Source organism: Coenobita brevimanus, chromosome 27 (assembly GCF_032717465.1).
Source record: "Coenobita brevimanus isolate Jiangsu-jjx chromosome 27, ASM3271746v2, whole genome shotgun sequence".
Taxonomy (NCBI): domain Eukaryota; kingdom Metazoa; phylum Arthropoda; class Malacostraca; order Decapoda; family Coenobitidae; genus Coenobita; species Coenobita brevimanus.
In genome coordinates this window covers 20,282,006-20,303,720 of record NC_136980.1, presented here as the reverse complement: position 1 = coordinate 20,303,720, position 21,715 = coordinate 20,282,006, and the positions used below count along the sequence as shown (strand labels likewise).

Below are 21,715 nucleotides of genomic sequence, written 5' to 3'. Positions count from 1 at the left end.
TGGGGAGAACAGGGCGTTGGGATTGTCCATCACACACATCGTGACTGCCGGCTGGCTTTGTGGTGTATGTGAAGAATGAGCCATATGGCGGGGAAATATATAGGACGTGTTTGCGTTGCCCTGAGCGCCCCTCAGGGGAATAATAATGAAACTTGGCACATTTGTTATTTTCCTACTATCCAACACTTATTATCTATAGAATACAATTAATTATTAAGAAGGGTATTAAATCTATAGGCCTAGTCTTTATATATATATATATATATATATATATATATATATATATATATATATATATATATATGATAGTCTAGCAGGGGTGCACGAGTTCATTTGTTTGCTTTAGATGGGTGGTTAAATGCTTCAGATGGATGCTTCAGAGTTAATATGGATGGGGTGTGGTATATCCATGTTATGCATTATGGAGACGTCACAGAGTGCACGAGGAGCTATAATCGCTCTGCATGCTCTGGGATTGAGCAATGGAGAAATTGCACGACGACTCAGAATTTCCAAGCTGACAGTGGCGATGTAGATAAAGTGACACGAGGACACTGGCACCACAAACAACCTGCCTCGGAATGGTCGTTCTCGCTGCACGACCGAGGAGGAAGACCAAGTGTGTAATGCATCGTGTGATAAGCCTTATGTTTGTATGATAATATACAGAATTTATGCATACCTTATGTCATATAACATGCTAATACTGGGGATTCTGTATTGCTGAACCAGGCAATAGTATGTGCCATCGAAGCAGATTCATTCTCCTCTGCCGGCGACATACAAGCAGATCCCAGATTGATCTGCAGTGCATCTACCATCTGCAACAGGCACCAACTAATGGGTCTGCATGCGCGCACTCCAGACCACAAGCCCAAGCTCACAGAGGATAACATGGAGACCAGGATGGAGTAAGCTCTTCAGTATGCCAACCAGAGCTCTTCATTCTGAGAGAGGGTCGTGTTCTGTGATGAGAAAACGTTTTCTTCCAAAGGTATTTGGAAGACAAAATATGTCTGGTGCATGCCAAACACCAGGTAAGCCACTTGTGACCCCGCCCCTTTGTCCCAGTTTGGGCTCATGTCACACTGAGCACCTACTGTATGCATAACAATGTTGTGTTAATACCCAGTGGTATATAACTAATACAGTGTGAAATATCTATGTTATTTTTATTCCTATCGAACAGATATGAGGCCAGAAATGTTCTGGGGAGCAGGAGGAGAGGGTGTGTTACTGCTGGACTGTTTGGGTGGATGTGCTCAAGTGAGGTAGGGGAGCTGACCAGTGTGGGCCTAGTTTGATTCACGGGTGCCAGCTATGTTGACCTCCTCGAAGACATTTAGCAACCCACAGTCAGAGCAATGGCCTTCCCCGAACCAGAGCCTTTTAATTTTGTCCAGGACAATAGTCTAATGCACACGTCTAATGTGGTGAAGGATTGGCTCAGGCAACACCCCGAGATTGAAGTGCTGCCACATCCGCCCAAATCTCCCGATTTAAATCCAATTGAGCACATTTGGGCGGATATGAGCAAGCACATGCCCAATGACTGCGCTCACAGTCGTGACATTGTTGTCCGCAGTGCATTGCAGGCATGGGAACGGCTGCGCAGTGATGAGGGGCGAGCGTTGACGGCTGAGTTAGTGGCATGTATGGATTGATGTCTAGAGCAGTGGTTTCCAACCTTTTCTAATTCTCGACCGCCGCACCCTCACTGAATGACACATTCCCTGCGTCCCCCTTCCTCAAATACTGTATTTTACTGGCATAGTTGGCACATGTCAATAAATATCATAGATTTTTTGAAATTGTTTGTATATTCAGATAAAAAGTTTTCTTATTCATATCAGAAATATTTTCTTCATATTTAGAAATTACTGAATTCCATCATAATTCATAGTTTTCAAATATAATTACCCTCTTTATCAAACCTTCACGCCCCCCCAGGCAGCCCTTCGTGCCCCCTAAGGGGGCCTCTAGACCAGTGGTTGGAAACCACTGGTCTAGAGGCTGTTTTGGAAGCAGGGGTGGGTATACAAAATATTAAAGCAATGAGACTGAACATTTATTATTTTCCTTCTACTCAACGTTTATTATAGGTAGAAGGCAATACATAACATTATTACATTGAAGTTTACTAACTTGGCTTGTATCGGCTGAATTACTATCATATGTCTGGCATGGGTGTACATATTCATTGTCCGTCTGCATATGCATTGCTGACTGTACACCATTCTATTTTTATTTAATGAATTCGTTGCCGGATAATAAAACACACTGTCTCTATGCAGAGAGGCCAAACGATCTCTTTTATTACCTCTAGCACAAACTCTAATATCTGTCTCACATAACCGACATTGATGGGTCTGCGGTACACTCTTTCCTGTCCCGTCATTCCACAACACATCATCGTTGTGTCATAGTACATAGCTCTGAGAGTCTGAAGGGTAATGATTAGGGCCGGATTTACCAGTAGGCCATTGGCCTAGGTCCCACCGGTATCTGGGGGCCCACTGAAACTAATTTGTCGCGCACTGTGCCAGCATATAACCTTGTTTCAAATGTACCACGATTATTTCATTATATAATATATTCACAACCATAAGGACCCCTGTACAATAAGTACAAATAATTACAGTAAGTACAAAAATAATTACAGTAATATATATATATATATATATATATATATATATATATATATATATATATATATATATATATATATATATATATATATATATATTGCCAGACGCCTTAATCCCGTAAGGGGTGGCCACAACAAATTGCATCCATGTCGACCTGTCCCCTGTCATTTCATTGCCCTGCTCACAGCTCACATCGCCCTCTCTCATATACCCCTCCACTCCATCCCTCCATCTCATCCTTGGCCTCCCCCCCTCTCTCTCTCCCCCTTCATCTCACTCAAATACACTCTCCTCGTCAGTTTCTCACCCTCCATCCTCTCCACATGGCCAAACCACCTTAATGTGTTTCTCCTAACGCTTCCAATTACATCCACATCCACACAACAACGCTCCTTCACTTCCTTTTTTGTCAATCTGTCTCTCCATGTTACTCCACATGCTCCTCTCAAATAACTCATTTCCACTGCTCTCGCTCTTGACATCTGTCCCTCTGAAGGTCTAAGCTTCACTTCCATACGTTAGAGTTGGTATCACAATACTGTCATGTAATAGCTTTTTCACTTCCATGCTCACTTCCCTGTTTCTTATCACTGCATTCAAGAAACCAGCAACCTTTCTTCCCTTCTGTTTCCTTTAAAGCACTTCACCCTCTAAACTTCCATCCTTACTCATCACACTACCCAAGTACTGAAATGCACTCACATTTTCCATTTCCTCCTCATCCAATCTTACTGTACATTCACTGACTTCACTTCCTTCGAAGACCATCACTTTACTCTTCCCTACATTCACCTTAAGATTCCGTTTCTTACACACTCTCCCAGACTCTTCAACCAAGCCTTGTAGCTCCCCATCGTCTTCACTCAACAACATAGTATCATCTGCAAACAACAGTATTGGTAGTTTCCAAATACTGCCCTCTCCCACTAGGGCCGCTCCAACTTCCACTGACCTATCTTGTATCTCTTTTATAACCCCATCCATATACAGATTGAACAACCATGGAGACACGACACATCCTTGTTTCAATCCAACCTTCAAATCGAAAAGTTCACTCAGTTCACTATCCACACGCACTGCAGCCTTAGCACTCTCATACATACTCTCCACGCCCTTCAACAACTTCCCATCTACTCAATATATTCTTATTCATTCATTCATTGCCAGATGCCATGTATCCCAAACGGGGTGGCCAAGGGCTTAGAGTTAATTGTTTTACAGGGAGGGGCACTAATCCTCCACCAACCCCACTTGACACGTAGGGAGAACGTTATGCCAACAGCGTCTGGTGTTCCCAGGCGGTCACCCATCCAAGTACTAACCAGACCCAACGTTGCTTAACTTCGCTGATCGGATGGGAAGCGGTGTACTCAACGTGGCATGGCCGTTGGCTACTTTCCACAATCCTTGTCTATCCACCCTGTCATATGCTTTCTCCAAATCCATTAAGGCTGCATAAAACTTCCTTCCTTTGTCTTAAAACTTTTCCACTAAAGATTTAAGAATAAATATCTGATCTACACAACCCCTTCCCTTCCTAAAACCTCTCTGTTCTTCTACAACTAATTCCTCTGTTATTTCCCTGATTCTGTCAATAAGTGTTCTGCCATATACTTTTCCTATTACACTAAGAAGGCAAATGCCCCTATGATTAGCCTACCACACACTTCTTTTTCCCCTTCTCCTTTGTACAGGGGAATGATTATACCTGACTTCCAATCCTCCAGGACTCTACCTTCCTCCCAGGCCAATCTGCACATCTTCCATATCCATTCTATCTTTCCCCCATGCTTCAGCATTTCACCACACACTCCATCAATTGCTGGGGCTATCCCCATTTTAACTTTCTTCATTGCTTCCACAACTTCCATCCTACTGATTTCTTCCTGTCTTCTCAAATCCCTCCTTCTCCCGGCCATTCCCCAGCCACTTGCATTACCTTCATTCTCTATGTTCTAATATTCCTTAGTGTTCCCTCCATCTGCTCACTTTTTCTCCCTTCTCGAACAATAATCTAGTATTTTTATCTTTCACTCCCCAGCTAACTTCTTTGCCACCCTATCTAACTCTATCTCTTTCTAGAACATTTTCTTACATTCCCTCCACTTTACACTCAAATTCCTTCCAAATTCCTCATCAACTCTCTTCTTACCCTCTCTCACTAATCTTTTCACCTTTCTCTTCCTCTCTACATACTGTATAACTCTCTCTTCTATCTCTTAACTTCTTTGACGCCCCCGTTTCTCATCCACTCACTATATGCTGCTATGTATTCATAAGGCTATTTGCCAAAGTTCATACAGAAAAATGCAAGAGGTGGTAGAGATTCTGTTGCCGTCTGTGCACTTCGAAAGTTGCCAAAGGTGATTCACAAAGTGTACTAAGCTTGGCTCAGGAAACTGTTAGGGATATATATATATATATATATATATATATATATATATATATATATATATATATATATATGTGTGTGTGTGTGTGTGTGTGTGTGTATGTGTGTGTGTGTGTGTGTGTGTGTGTGTGTGTGTGTGTGTGTGTGTGTGTATATATGTGTGTGTGTGTGTGTGTGTGTGTGTGTGTGTGTGTGTGTGTGTGTAAGATAAATAGATATAGATCATTGCTAAGAATAAGCAAAATTTGGTAGAATATTGCAAAAACTTGGCAAAACTTCCCAAAATAGCACTGACTAGCTCAGATGTTGCAATAAAATTGCTAAATTAGCAGCTATTGTCAGAAAGTAAGAGACACAGTTTCAGATTTTCACACTTCAGTGACACACGGAGAAAACGAGAAGAAATTCTGTGTCCCAAGTTCTTACTGAGCTCCCGTTTATGCTTAACCTGCCATGTGCCAGCCATTTTTCGACCTTTTTTTGGGGGGGGCTAGAATGATAGATTTTGATGTGGAAACAACGAATTTCGCCATTAAAATGCTCACCGATGCTCTGAAATGAGTTTTATTGAGTCCTGCATACTCGTGTACAGGTATAGCTGCTCTCTCACCCTCACCAAGTACGTGAGAGAAAGCCGTTTTTTATGTAAGGTATACTCATGTATATGCTGGAAGGTATAGCAATGTTCAGTACACTTTCCTGATTACTCATTACTTCAGCATCTATCACAGTTTGCGTGTCTTTCTCACTGTGAATGCATTATCTTACATTTACTTGAAGATAGGTACAACCTGACTTCATTACATACAGTCCTGGCACTTAGAAGAAGGTATTTACAACTTGACTTCATTATATAGTCCTTACACTTACAAGAAAATATTTACAACTTACACTTACATGAAAATATTTACAAAATGCCTTCACTATGTACAGCACTGGGTGAGGCACACAGGCAGAGTGAGACAGAGCGAGCATGAGGGGGGGAGCGAGTGAGTGTATGGCCTTGACAGCCTGGGGGATGGTAGAGGAACAGTTACCTTACATGCCTGCCAATTTTTACCCGCAAATCTTGAAAAATGCGGTCACAGTTGTATTTTAAACTGTTTTAAAACAGCACTGGCACTGGCCACGGAATTATGTCAGACTGTTTTAAAATGGCACAGGCATGCGGCGGGTTAAGGACGAATTGCAGGAAAAATTTTCTTTGTTCTGTCTCTAAACATACATTATACAAAAAACTTTATCTTCTCCACTTTTATGACACACCGTTTATATATTCTTACAATCTCCAGACATTACTCACCTTAGGAAAGCCTTGTTGAACTAGGTGGATTAAATGCAATCATTATTAACCCCCTTCACTAACAGGACTCAGTGATTCGCAGCAGTCACTGTGGCGCTAGCATCACTTACCCTCTGATTCCAAACATGCAGGTTTCCCCACACAAGCCTCTGGGCACCAGCTTCTTTCCATGTGACCATGAGAGGAACAGTTCACTTACCCCAGGCATATGAGTTCTGGTTGTCTCCTTGGTCCACCCCACACTGTGTTGACTCTTTCAGATCTAACCCTATAAGCAGAATCAATCACAAGAAGACATGTCACCTGCCCACACAGATGGAGGTGGGATTTAGGTCATGTGTAGGTAGCAGGCTTAGCCTCACTCTCACGGAATAATTGCTCGTTATGCACTCAGGAATACCCAGTGATTCTACGAAGGCACTTTAGTACCAAATGAATTAATACACTGATTCAAAGTACTCTTTAGTATCAATGTGTCTTAACCATTAAGTAAGACAGAGAAACACAGTCTCATTGATGGCATGAATCTTTTTCTTTCTCTGCAATGGTGACGCCGCATACTCGAAATGAATGAGTTCATAACACCATAAGCCAGGCCAGTGTAAAGGTTGAATTTGTCATCTGACCTACCAGTGTTTTGAATCATTCTACCAAGGTAAGTGAATCTCACCAGTGCTTCTTTGCCCTGACAGCATACCTGAAAAACTACCATCTCGATTAACAAGCCACTGAATGTCTGGATCGAGTTCCTGGTCCAGGAGACCTTGACGTCCGATGGCACTGCCTTACTGTGAAGTGCCTAAGAACAATAAGGTGTCTTCAGCAACTCTGCTAGGATAACTATATCATCAGCAAAAGTCAAGGTCAGTAACTATAAAACTACCATTTTTTTTTTTTTTATGCGATGAATCATGAACCAAAGACTAGGAGCCCACAAAACAGTTCCTTCCAAGAAAAAAACAAAAACAACACAAAAGAGAGCCAAATTCAAGATCCGTTCATTTTCAGATGCCTGGACACACTGCATTTGAAAGACTGGAGATCATAGGAAGTAGAAAATACAGACAGAGGGAGACAGTTCCAGAGCTGACCTGTTGCTCAAATGAAGGACTGGGAGTAACGGTTAATTCTTGCATTAGAGAGTTGGACAGAGAAGGGATGAGAGTTTGTTGCTAGATGGATGCTACGCACCTGTTGTAGAGGTAGAGGAATGCAAGCAGACAGTTCAGAGGAGCAGTGACCACGGAAGTAGCGATAGAAAAGAGATAAAGAGGCAACAGTGTGGCGAAGAAACAGAGGTTGAAGGGAGACAGTAAGAGGAGGAGAGTTAATGAAAGCCTTTGACTCCACTCTATTGAGAAGAGCTGAATGTGGGGAGCCTCCCCACACATGACAATTATACTCCACACAGGGGCGAATGAATCCCGTGTTTAAAGTCAACAACTGTGCAGGGGTAAAAAAGGTACGGAGTCGGGTTAGCACACCTAATCTCATGGAAGCAGATTTTACCAAAGATGTAATATGATCTTTCCAAGAGAAATCCCTAGTGAATGAAACCCCAAGGATGTTCAAAGATGATGCTGGGTTGAACTGGATATTATTAAACATTAGTGGGTACTCCTGTGGAAGATTTTGTCAAGTTGATAGGTGTAAAGCTGAGTCTTTGATGCATTAAAAACAACAAGATTATTTTTACCCCAGTCAGAGATACAAACCAAGTCAGACATTAGGAGTGCCATAGCCTCAGCCCTTGTTTGTTGAAGTAACTGCTGGGATGGACATCGGGGTTAGATGTACAGCTTAGAAGATCATTGATGAATAAAAGGAAGTGAGTTGGTGATAGGATAGAGCCTTAAGGAACACTGCTGTTGAGAGATCTAGGAGAAGAACGATGGCCATCTACAAAAGCAGGTATAGAATGACCAGAAAGGAAGTTGTAGAAGAAGGTACAGATAGAAGGATAGAAACCGTAAGAAGGCAGTTTGGAAATTAAAGATTTATGGCAGACTCGATCGAAAGCGTTTGAGTTGTCAAGTGCAATGGCAAAGCTTTCACCAAAGTCCCGAAAGGAAGATGACCAGGAGTCTGAAAGGTAGGTGAGAAGATCGCCAGTGGAGCGTCCCTGACGGAACCCATACTGCCGATCAGAAAGAAGGTTGTGATAGTAAAGATGCTTTAAAATGTTTCCATTAAGAACAGACTCGAAAATTTTTTAGACACAGGATGTTAACCCTAATCTGCCGATTGATGTGTATGCACAACAGGATTCAAGGCGTGTAGGGCCGCCAGTTGACTTGCTATACCGCACTCACCTTCCCGCCACTGTTTGAGTGCAGGACCGTTTTCTATGATACCTACGGGGTAGGTAGGACCCACAGGTACCCTGCGGTTGTGCGGTTCAGTCTGTACTCGGCAGTGGTAGCGAGAGGAGCCATGTCATCTTCCTCGACGTCGTCCAATTCCATTCCACCGCATGAAGGGCCGATCGCCTCATCAACCCCCGCTAAAGTCATGCCCTTTGTGCCAGGGAAAGAGCTTAGTGATAGTGCCATAGGACATGCCCTAGACGAAATTGTGTCATCTAGGACATTTAGTGAAAGTACGTCGTCTGAAGGTAAAGAGAGCTACCACGTGGAGAGCAAGCTCTCTCGCCCTCCATCCCCTACTCGCTCTCCGACGCCAGAGAGGGCTCTCCGACTTCTACAGGAGGAAGGGACAGCCTACAAGAGCGATGATTTTGGTGATGAGGAGGCGGTACATGACCAGGAGATCGGGAAAGGGGCAGTGGACCTGGCGGACATCTGCGGAAAAAATGCAGCAGAGCCATTTCCCCCACACTCTTCCCGCATACTCGCCGATCTATCATCCTCCGCCGCTCCCCCACACCTCAGCCTATCACTTCAAGGGCAGAATCGCCTCAACCAGGCCCTTTAGGAGTAGTATTGCCTAGACGGGAGCCATGTAGTGATGTACAGTGCCGAGCGTCTTCTAAGGAAAGTTCTGCCTCAGGCGAGTCATCACCCGCTTACTCCCCCACCTCCCCCACCTCTCCTTCTCCCTCTCCCTCTCCTCCCCTTCCCCCTCCCCGTGGCCATGCACGTGGTCGTGCACGAGTGATTGGAAAACGCAGTGCAACTGCCAGACAGCCTGCTCTACCACATGTGAGTAGAGCAGATACATTTGTGTGGGAGGATGGTGCCGGCTTTGAGCCGTCTGTGCCGGCATTTGATGAGGAGGGTGCAGGTGTGCAAGAGGATGCACTTCCCCCCAGGCCTTGGACTATTAGTAGTCGATTCAAGGCAATTTTCACGACTGCAATTATACAGTACCTGGTCGATGAAATTAATTTCCACCAGGCCATGTGCGTGCGTTGGCTGGACATGCCTGCTAGCGAGAGCATGCACATGCGTGAATGGATACCTGTTGAGGTGGAGGAGATGTTTGTGTGGCTCGCCCTGACCATGCTGATGGCGCACGTAAAAAAAAATGTGCTCCACGACTATTGGTCGGTGGATGAACTCGTTGGCACACCTGTCTTCAGGAAGTACATGGCCCATGATAGGTACCTGGCAATCCTGAGATTCCTACATTTCAATCGAAATTACGGGCCTGCACTGAACCACAGGTTATGGAAAATAAGACCAATCCTGACAATGCTAAAAGAGTCATTCTCCAGGGTTTTCCATCCATTCCAGAAAGTGGTCATTGACGAGTTGCTGGTGTTATTTGGGGGCAGGCTCGTATTTATTCAGTATGTGCCATCAAAGCGTCACAGATTTGGCCTCAAATTCTTTGTGCTTTGTGACTGTAAAACTGGATATGTGCTGGATGTAATAGTTTACTCAGCGACAGATGTTGATATACCTAGCAATGATCCTTATGAATTCTCTGCATCAGTAGTGAAAGTGCTAATGGAAAGGTATTTCAACAGGCACCACATTCTGTATACCGATAATTATTACACAGCCCCGGCGTTGAAGTCCTGAACAGTTTCATACTGTTCAAGGAGCTTGTCAGGAAACCTCTCTCTTTACGAGAGTTTGAGAGAGAGCTTGCACACGAACTCCTTGAACAATATTCAACTACTCAGATGACAGGTGCTAGGCGGGGGACAGCAGTGCCAGTGGACAGGCTCGGCTGTGCTGAGTATTTCCGTCGGCACAAGATTGTGGAGATCGGGACAACAGCAGCAGGTCGTCTGGCATACAGGCGGTGCCACGTTTGCCGCACAACCAAACGCCGTCCCCCAGCACGAAGAGACCTCGTACCAATGTGCAGAATGGAAGGTCCCCCCATGCCCCAAATGCTTCTCAGAGTATCACTCCGAGCGTGAGTACTGAACAGGTGTGTGGGGAAGTGTAAATAATGTACAGCAATGCACAAGTTTGTGTATTTTCATAAATGGGTGAAAAGTGTGATAGTATGAGTGAAGTATGGTAAGTGCTAAGATGTAAGTCATTTATAATAAGTTCAGCAAGTGCAAATAAGTGATTTATAGTGAGTGCAATACAGAAATTGATACTGTGTACTGGATATTGGTTTGAAAATTATTGGAAATACTTTGAGTTTGCCTACGTGTTACCTGAAAGAAAACCACTTGTGAGCGGGCCACAAAGAACAATACTTGCTTGGCTATACCTAAATTATTTCACTCAATACTCAGGGAGATTGTGCCAAATATGAACATCAGTATATCTGTGATGTGACATACAAATAATGTTAGTTGTGTGAAACATTTATTTTAGTTACACTATAACCCTGATTAGTACAAAGCAGTATGATTTACAGTACAAAAATAATTACCTCATACTCTATGATAATGAGTGAAAGAGAAAACAACATTTACTTGCCAAAGTGTAATTATGCGTAATGGTGATGTATAGTGCAGTTCTAAGTGCCGTAGTAAAGGAGAAATACGATTATTTACGGAAGAATTGAGAACAGAAAAACGAGGTAAAGGAGAAATATTCCTTACAGAAGAAGTGAGTACAGAACAACGACGAGATATTTCCTTTTCCACACACCTACGGGGCATAGAGGCATTATGGAGAGTGTGGTAAATCCTTGGGTGAGTCACATGAACCAGGTGATGACTCATTTTCACGGCGGTAAGGAGGAATGGAAAAAAACGAGTGGAATCTTCCACATTCCTTCCAAGGATGCACGGGCAGTGTTACAATCACCACTCCAGGCAGTGCTGCCAACGCTAGCCGGCTGGGCCGAGGCTGCAGCCAGTGGCTCGTGCTCAGAGCAGCGCTCCAAAACATGAAAAACCACTTGTCTTCAACTCATCCCTACTCATCGACGGGACCACCTAGAGTCCTAGGGATACCTTCATTGGAAAGAGGAAGAGTTGGTGAGTCTTATGAACTTTAATTTGAATCTCTAGCTATTATAGTTTGTCAGATATAAGGGTTTGAAGTAAGGGTATTTTTCCCAAAATCTTGGAATTCGCCCATAGGGAGGCGTGTGCCGTGGCCGGGAACCCCCCGGAGGCTAAGGGTTAAAACAATTGGACGATAGTTAGAGGGTTGGGAATGGTCACCCTTCTCTGGGACTGGCTGAATGAATCAAACTTCCATCAAGAGGGAAAGGTACAAGTTGAAAGTCAGAGGCGAAAGAGTTTACCTAGGCAGGGTGTAAGCACACAAGCACAGTTCTTGAGGACAAGAGGGACTCCATCAGGCCCATATGCCTTGTTAGTACCAAGGCTAGTGATGGCAAAAAATACATCAGCTAAAGAAATTTTAATGTCAGCCATAAGGAAGTCAGAAGGGGGAAGTGATGGAGGAACAGCACCAGAATTGTCTAAGGTGGAATTGGAGGAGAAAGTCTAAGCAAAGAGATCTGCTTTATCAGTAGAAGAAATAGCTACAGAACCATCAGAGTAGGAAAGAGGAGGGAAGGATGATGAGGTAAAGTTGTTAGAAAGGTTTTTGGCAAGGTGCCACAAGGAGCGGGAAGAATTCAAGTTGGAGAGCTGAGAGCATTTAGTACGGATGAAATTATTTTTAGCTGAGCAAAGAACAGACTTAGCACGATTCCAGGCTGAAACATAAAAATGATGTGATTCAGGGGTGGGTTATCTCTGGTACATTTTATAGGCCCTCTCCTTGTTGTGGACAGCATTAGAACAAGCGTGATTAAACCAAGACTTTCTTGCATTAGTCAAGGGATATGAGAAAGGAATGTATGCTTCTATGCCCGAAAGAATAACCTCCATAATGCGCAAGGCACACTCAGATGGCTCCCGGCCTTGGAAGCAATAATCATTTCAGGGAAAATCAAAGAAGTACTGCCTGAGGGCCTCCCAATCTGCAGCTCCGAAGTGCCACAGTTGACGTTTCTTTGGAGGGTCCACAGGCCATACCAGAGCGATAGAACAGGTTAAGGTAATAAGGTTGTGATCGGAGGAGCCCAACAGAAAGAAAAGATTAACAGAGTAAGCAGAAGGATTATTTGTAAGGAAGAGGTCAGGTATGTTGGAGCTTTCTCCAATGTGGTCAGGAATACGGGTAGGGTGCTGTACAAGCTGCTCTAGGTCATTAAAGATAGAAAAGACGTACTCTTGTACACCAGATGGATCAGTGAAAGGAGAGGAGAGCCAAAGGTGATCCTCCACAGTGACTCCAACTCACAACCAGATCCAGTATGTAGCCCTTACGCATGTTGAAAAGTAGGGGAAAGGACAAATGCTTGCCTTTTTCCAAATTAAATGTTTGCTCCCCTCCTCCAAGGCAGATTAAAACACTCATTGTTTGAATATAGACAAGATGTAAGCCAGTTGATTCTTGTGGGGAACCCCCATAGCTGCAGGAAATACTACAGTGCATCCTGATTTACTGAATCAAAAGTCATCTCATCATTCTCTTCATTGACATATAATGGGAACAGTCCCGCCAAAAACTCGCATCAGCGTTCTAAAAGAACTCTGAGTCCTAGGCCCTGCTGAGGGGGGTCACCTTGACGTGGTGGTGGGGCTTGAAATGTGGCTGGCAGTGCCACCTACTTAGGAGGCATGCCTACCTTTGTAGGGCTCAGTATTTGTCAGCCCTGTGAACCAAGCACCCCCTGCATCACTGGTGGAGGAGGCCTGCTGGTGATGTTAGTCCTTGCCCATTTACCATCTAGGGTGGGATTGTTGCCTCCCCACATGTTTGCTGTGCATGGCGTCCCGTAATGCTGGCAGACGGGAGTCCTGGGGGTTGAATGATGCTGCACGATGCGCCCTGCAGCTAGCGATACACCTCTTTGGTCCTTTATTCTGGCTAGATAGGTGGCCTGGTTGGGCCCGACCAGGTCAATCAGTTGGTCATGCTTTGGCTAGGGTCAAGTGGGCACTGGGGGACCTGGTGGCTCCTATCGTCCTGGAGTCACCCTTGCCAAGGTCCCCCAGTGGTTACCCGCATATACTCTCCTGCTGCCTCTGGGGTCGCCAGTGGCGTTGTCCCTGACATAAGACCTCCCTTTGTTGGGCTCCATGGTGGGTGGAGGGGTGGGGGAATGAAGGTGTTGCTGAAGCACATGGCCACTCATAAAACAAATTTCGTTGACGACTCTGGCTCTGTCCCTGGCGACTCCCTTATTGCCACCTTGGAGCCTTACCAGGCCCCTGGTGAATGTCCTCCTTTGCCCCAGCATTCAACTGGGACTGGGAGGCAGTCACGTCAGGTAGGCATGGCTTTGGGGTTGAGCGTAGAACTGGTGCCGGCTTCTTACGCAAAGTATCTGGTGCTGAAATCCTCCATAGGAGGGTCAGTCCTAGATGTTGATATCTTTGAGCTGCACCATGCCATAGTGTCAGCTTGTGGAAGAGAACCCAGGATCTCTACCCAGGGGGATGGAAACATTCTCATTGAGGTGTCCACTCCAGAGGAGAGCTCCCAGCTAATGAATCTGACCTCTGTTGCTGGTGTTGCTGTTACCTGTGTTCCTCATGGAACCTTCAACCAATGTAAGGGAGTCATTTTCACTCGTGACATCCTCCGATACTCAGAGGAGCGATTGTTGGAAGAGGTGCGGTCATTTGGTGTGGTGAGGGTTGAGCGCCTTAAAAAAAATAAAAAGATGGGATCTTGACCCAGACTCCAACATTGTTCTTGACATTTGATAAATTGACATTGCCTAGGTCCGTGAAACTGGCATGGTTATTGCTTCCTGTGAAGACATATGTGCCAACCTCAAAGCGCTGTTTTCACTGCCAGGGGTATGGACACGTTAGCCGATTTTGCCACCGCTTACAGGCTGGCCTTCCTGGTGTCTGTATCTCCTGTGGCAGACCAAGTCATGCCAATGACTGTCCAGGACCCCTTAAATGCTATCACAGTGGGGGCCTTCATGCTGTATCTTCTAAAAACTGTCTTCGCTACTGCCTGAAATAGGAGATTTTATCAATTCAAATACTTGAGAAGGTTTCATTTCCCGAGGCCAAGAAGAGAGCCCAGACTCGCTTCTTCCAGCCCGGTGTTACTTATGCTTCTGTTCTTTCTGGGATACCAGTACACCGCTCTATGTCTCAGAGACAGCCTCGACCCAATCCAGTGCCCACTGCATCATCTAGTGCTTTGTGGGATGCTGTCCCTATAATTTATACTGTTTGTGAAAATAAACCTCGCGCACCCCCACTTTGGTGGCTGATGACTTGCACACTTCTGTGGTGGTGGCAGACAACCACGTTGACCAGACTCCTTCTCCTTCGTAGCCAGTATGCCCGAGGCTCCATCTGTACCTGGCAAACGTCACCGTTGTTCAGGACTCTGAACATGAAGACCGGCCGCCTAAGGTCTCTGTTGTTGACCCTTCTGTCGACAACTCTCCTGTTCCCTCTGTCCAGCAGGCTGAGGGATATAACCAGGTGACATCTGAAGCTGATGGTTCAGCTCTGGTCCAGTCCCCACCTGGGTATGTTGTTAGACAGCTCGTAGGTGCTTCAGATCTGCAGGATAGGATGGCCTCCTCAAATGATTCGAGTCCTGTGGACTCTACTTTCACTTCTGGGGCTTCTGGTAGGAGCACTGGCCATCCTACACCTTCAGAAACAGCCTCCAAGCCACCTTCCAAACAAACTGTTATGCCCACTCCAAGAAGGAGTGTTGTAAAACTTACTTCCTCAGCCTCTCGTTTACCCACGGATGTTCGACAGAGGGTGCGAGTTTCTGGTGCTGGGCAGGCTCCTGTCAAGGGCCTTCATACACATCAGTTGAAACCCGCTCACTTGTCAGGTGTACAGTCCCACACTTAATCATCATTTTTCCATTATGGGTTCCATCATCCAGTGGAACTGTCAGGGTTTACGTGCCAACTATGAGGAATTGTGTCATCTGGTTTCTCAATTTACTCCTCCGTGCATGTGTATCCAGGAGACCATGGTAGTTGCTACTGTTCCTTCCAATCCTTCTGGCTACCATGCCTTTTATTCTGATCCTGTGCTGGGCCAAGGTCATCATGGAGGTGCTGCTATCTTCCTTCATAAGGATATTCCATACCATCATCTGGACATCTTCACTCCCCTCAGGATGTTGCTGTCCAGATATTTTTACGTCAGCAGTATACAGTCTGCAGTCTTTATTTTCCTCCTAGTGCTACTGCTGAAAGGGCGGACCCGGAACGCCTTATTCATGACCTTCCTTCTCCCTTTGTTACTAGGTGATATGAATGCACACCATCTGCTATGGGGAAACAGCGAGGCCAACCCTCGGGGTGTAATGTTGGCCTCTTTAGTGGAAGATGAGGAGTTAGACATTTTCAGTGCCAATAAAATTACTTATTTCCATAGTCAGACTGGAACTTTTACTGCCATTGATTTGTCTTTATGCTCAGCTGATGCTGTTTTAGATTTTAACTGGGATGTGTTGCCAGACCTGTGTGGCAGCGACCATTTTCCATTACTTTTAACTGCTAGTGCTGGTGGATCTCAGCCACGTCTTCCTCCCTGGCTTCTGGATAAGGCTGACTGGCCAAGTTTCAAAGAATTAAGTTCCATTTCCCTTTCTGTCAACGAGTTTGGCTGTCGTACTGAGGCTGTGTCATATTTCAATACCGTGTTGCACTCAGCAGCCCTGTTATCTATTCCAAAAACGAAGGGTCAGTTTCCTACACGTCCGATTCCTTGGTGGAACTCTGAGTGCAGTTCCGCAGTGAGAGCCAAATGTGTCGCCTTCTCTCAACTTCGTCATCACAGTGGGGATCCTCAGTATTTGGTGGCGTTTCAGAGGGCACGAGCTCATATGAGGTGGGTTTTAAAGGAGGCCAGGCATTCATCCTGGAAGAGTTAGGTTTCCTCCATCAATTCGAGTACTTCCATCACCCAGGTGTGGAACTGGGTAAGAAAAATTTCAGGAAAATTCACTGTTCCCTCCCCTCCTGTTTTATCTGGAGCAGGTGGAACTGTGGCTGATCCACTTGCTGTTGCAGAGTTGCTTGCTGATCATTTTGCCAGTGTGTCAAAGAAGGTTGCAGATACACCTTCGGCTTGCCACCGTCGGTGCCTAGAGTCTTGTGGTCTCGGTTTTGCCTCTGCTGGAGGAGAGCCTTACAATGTTCCATTTTCAATTTCTGAACTCCAGGCAGCTCTGTTGCAGTGCCACGATTCTTCTCCTGGTTATGATGATATTCCTTATACCTTTTTATGTCACCTGTCTGATGAGTCCCTATTGTTTTTGCTTTCACTGTTCAATAAGATCTGGTGTTCTGGGGAGTTTCCAGCTTGTTGGGGTGTTGCCGTAGTTATCACCATCCCTAAACCAGGTAAGGACCACCTACAGGCGACGAATTATTGGCCTATTTCTGTGATGTCTTGTATATGTAAAGTTTTGGAAAAGATGGTCAATGTTAGGCTTGTGTGGTTTTTAGGGAGAGACAACTTCTTATCCCCTGCCCAGTATGGTTTTCGAAAAATGCGATCTAGCTCTGATGCACTGCTGTCCTTGGAATCTTCTGTCTGTGAGGCTTTCTCAACTAACCAGCACCAGGTCACGGTCTTCTTCGATCTGGAGAAGACATATAACACTGCCTGGTGTCATGGTATTTTATTCTCTCTTCATGACTTTGGTCTTCATGGACGCTTGCCTATTTTTATTCAACAGTTTTTATCTACCTGAATTTGAAGGGTGTGAGTGGGAGGAGTGCTTTCTACTGCCCGAGCACTAGAAGATGGAGTACCACAGGGGAGTATCCTTAGTGTTACTCTGTTTGCTGTAGCCATTAACAGGGTAATCAGTGTACTTCCTGACGATGTATGAGGATCACTATATGTCGATGACCTCTCGATTTTCCTCACCGCGTCTAGAATGTCTCTGATAGAGAGGAAGTTGCAGATGGCTCTCAATCGAATTTCTAACTGGGCAGAAACTCGCAGTTTCCATTTTTCTTCAACAAAGACAGTGGCTATGTGTTTTTGTCGTCTTCGAGGGGTTCACTCAGACCTTGACTTGTATCTCTATGGTAGGAGAATATCCTGTGTGGAGGAGATGCGGTTTCTGGGTCTTCTGTTTGATAGACAACTAACCTGGGTTCCTCATATTCGTTCTGTTAAGGCAGCTTGTCTTAAAGCTTTGAGTCTTTTGAGGGTTTTAGCTCATATCTCTTGGGGTGCTGACCGTCAGACCCTCCTCCTCTTGCATAGGTCTCTTATTCTTCCTAAACTTGCATATGGGTGTGAGGTCTACTTCTCTGCAACAGATGAACATCTCCGGTTGTTATATTCTGTGCATCATGCTGTTTTGCATCTGGCAACCGGGGCATTCAGATCATCCCTGATTCCAAGTTTATTGGTGGATGCTGGTGTACTCCCCTTGGATTTGCGATGCCAGCTGCTAATGATGAGGTATTGGTATCGTCCTCACCGCATCCCATACTCAGTTTCTTGTGACATTATCTCCCAGGATTCCCAATCTTCTGTTTTTGACACCTGTCCTAATTTCCCAAAGCCATTTGGTTACAGGGTCCAGCCTTTTATGTTAGCCGTCTCTGTTCCGAGACTGGCAATTTGTCCACATCGGATCCCAAGGGTGGGTGCTCCCTCACATGACATTCTGTAGGACCGTTGTTGAAAAAAGGGCTCACTTCCCTCTCAGGTGTCCCTCTCCCTCTTTTTAGAACATGCCTTCATTCATGAGGGTTCTGTCCCCGTCTATACTGAAGAGTCTAAGACTGATACTGGAGTAGGATTTGGTGTTGTTCTCCCTTCCTTTAGTAGGGGCGGTAGCCTTCCTGGCATTACTTCAGTGTATATGGCGGAACTGATTGCAATTTTATATGCTGTTAAAATTATTTCTACTTTCCCCCAATCCTTTTTTGTGATTTTTTGTGACTCACGTAGTGCTTTGTCTGCACTGGAGTCTTTTAACGCATCCCATCCATTGGTATTATCAATTTTAGAGTGACTTTTTCTTCTTGGCCATCGTGGCCACCGTGTACACTTCTGTTGGGTACCCGCACATGTTGGTGGGCAATGAGAGGGCAGATACTTTAGCTAAAGCTGCATCTTCTCAACAGCCCCCAACCGACTACCCGCTTCCTGCTTCTGATATAACACCTTACTTGTGGTACGCAATTCGTACGTGTTGGCAGAGACAGTGGGATGTTGTTTCTCACAATAAACTAAAAGAAATCTCTCAGAGAGTGGTTGTGCTAAGGGTTCTTCCCTCTATGTCTCAGTAAGTGGAGGTGGCTCTTGCTAGGCTTCGCATTGGGCAATCGTGGCTTACACATGGGTTCCCGATGAATGGTGAATCTCAACCATACTGTGATGACTGCCTTGTTACACTTACTGTCCGTCACTTGCTGGTCGAGTGTCCGAGTCTGGGGGACCTACGTCAGAGATTCCTCCATAGGCATCAGGGGGCAGATGGTGCCTACTGTTTGTCCTCGATGCTTGGTGAAGCCTCTAGCGATTTTATGATGTTTTTAGTCTTCTTCAGGAGGCGGGCCTCCTTCCACTTTTATAAGTAATTGATATTCTATAAACTGTTCTTTTATTATTTTCAGTGTTTTATTCCTACTAACAGATATTAACTTTAATATGAATATGCACTTTTTATTTTGCTGTGTGTTTTACTTTGTCTTCCGGTGGCATATGACCCTGGCAGTTGCGCCGTTAAATTTTAATTATTTGCAATCAATCAATCAATCAACCGCGTCCTAGGATCCAATAAACTGCAGATTTCGTGGCCATAAATCTGCAGTGCTTTGGCTTCTGAAACTATAACAGTTTTCCCTCGATAAACATGAAGAGCATGTAAGAAGCCTTGCCTGACACACTTGAGCACTGTAACGCCACTCCTTCCAGACAGTGATGATCTACCCCGTTGTTCAGTCAGGAGGAAATAATTAAATCAGTCCACTAAAAGCTTGCCTAACTGCATATATTCCTCGTATTATAGATTCGTCCCCAGCTTTGATCAGTTTTACAGGGATGCCACAAAGACCAGCTTCCCTGCATAGCTACTACCTTCCTAATTTCGGTAGAGAAGTCACGGCATTGTTAACTGGTAGCTGCACACCATCTAACAGAAGGTCTCCACACGGGAGTTATGCTACGTACAGTTACCTTCACTTCTAACGAGTACAGCGGGTGGTGTGTTTGATGAAATGTGGCACCTCTGTGTTTGTTTACAACGTAGTAATAGTAAGTGAATGGGCAGACCCGGCAGAGCTTTCCCTCCTCTACAGTATCTAGTACCCACAGAAACAATGTTGCATCATCATAATGTCTGCAAATCCAAATGTTTACCACGTATGCATAGTGCAAGGTAAGGGGAAAAACAAATAGTAATGCCATTGGATCCCATTGCTTCTCTGACAGGAGAGACTGTGAGGCAAGGTGGAATGGAGGGGAGGGGAGACAGGTAGTGGGGTAGCATGTATCAAAACTTTGTCGTGTTTCGTTTTGAAAGATGAGGGGCGTGATTATACAGATGTTCTGAGGTGATCTGCAGCTCCGTATGCAATAATGTGTATTGGATGAAAGTTGGAGTCTTAATGTTCATACAATGTGGTGAACAATGTAGCTGAGCATAAATGTTAGAAGATATGATGTCCGGTGTCTCGAAACGTGGTTCACCTTAATCTAGTGAGTGACTCAACTGCTGTAGCATTTTTTGTGGCTGAACCAGGGTGTCCATAAATGATTCATGATTAAGCATGTGACACAACGGTCATGCCATGTTGTGCATCATCCAGTCTGTTTTATTGTGAGGAAAAACAATCATTTTACAAGTAATCCCTCCAATATCCGATGTAATAGGGCCATAGGCAGGTCCAGATAGTGGTACTGTCCGGATATTGGGCCCCAGCTTATTGACTTGTACTTATGGACCCTAACTCAGAGAAACACCTATACAACTTCCTCTGGACATGCATAGCACCTATTTAAGACCCAAATCACACCAATAAGGCACATAAATGACTGAAATAAATGCAAAAGAAGCATAAAATGAGGGTTTTGAGGTAGGTTCATACAATATTAAACATTCTGGTTACTAGCTCCTGGACTGGTACTTACTGGAGTAGACTGCAGCACCAGTCGAGCAGGGCAGTACTCCCGAGGTGGATGGAAAGCTGATGACAGGGAGTGCTGGGGCTCCCGTTTCATCAGCCTTCAGGACTAGTTCCTGACCATCCCCCTTTCCTGAACTTTTTCAGTGTCTCAGTTACACAGAGAGTAGGCAAGCATGCTCTCCAGTACAAATCTCTCTAACTATCTACACCAAACTACATGCACAGTACACACTACACTTCCTATTCAAAATTTAAAAAAAATTGGCGTCTCTTCACCAAGCCTCGGAGTCCCCAGGGGGGGGGACCATAAATGCCCCCACCATCCGCCCCTCTCCCGGTGATGACTCGAGGTGCCTGGAACCACTGTCTGACTCTCTTCTTCATTTCTGCAACATTCGAGGCCTTTCCTCTAACTTTCGCTCTGTTGAGCACCACCTCTCCTCCTCTAAACCTCACCTTCTTTTTCTAACGGAGACTCAGCTGTCTGAGGGAACTGACAGCAAACCCTTTTCTGTATCCTCCTACTTTCTCTATACTAATTTCAAAGCCAAAGGTGGCTGTTGTGTATATATACACAACGACTTATCTTGCTCTCGTGTTCCTGAACTCGATTCTTCTGAATTCTCTACACTCTGGCTTCAGCTTTCCTGTCATTCTCTGACTAAATATATCTGTGCTGTTTACTTATCCCCTAATTCTACTGACTATCAAAAATTCTTCGACTATCTTACTTCTACGATGGAACACATTCTATCCATTTCTCCTTTCTCTGAAATCTCCATTCTAGGACATTTCAATGTTCACCACCACCTTTGGCTCTCCTCTCCTTTCACGGATCCACCTGGTGAACAAGCCTACATCTTTTCTATCCTT

The 21,715-nt window shown here is 45.0% G+C and overlaps 1 non-coding gene across 1 annotated transcript; it reads right to left on the bottom strand.

The window, feature by feature from the left end:
* Positions 1–3,921: 3,921 nt before the first annotated feature.
* LOC145394586 (5S ribosomal RNA) lies at positions 3,922–4,040 on the bottom strand. The gene has a single exon (XR_013896444.1). It is a non-coding gene; the product is annotated as a 5S ribosomal RNA (ribosomal RNA).
* Between the last annotated feature and the right edge of the window lie 17,675 nt (positions 4,041–21,715).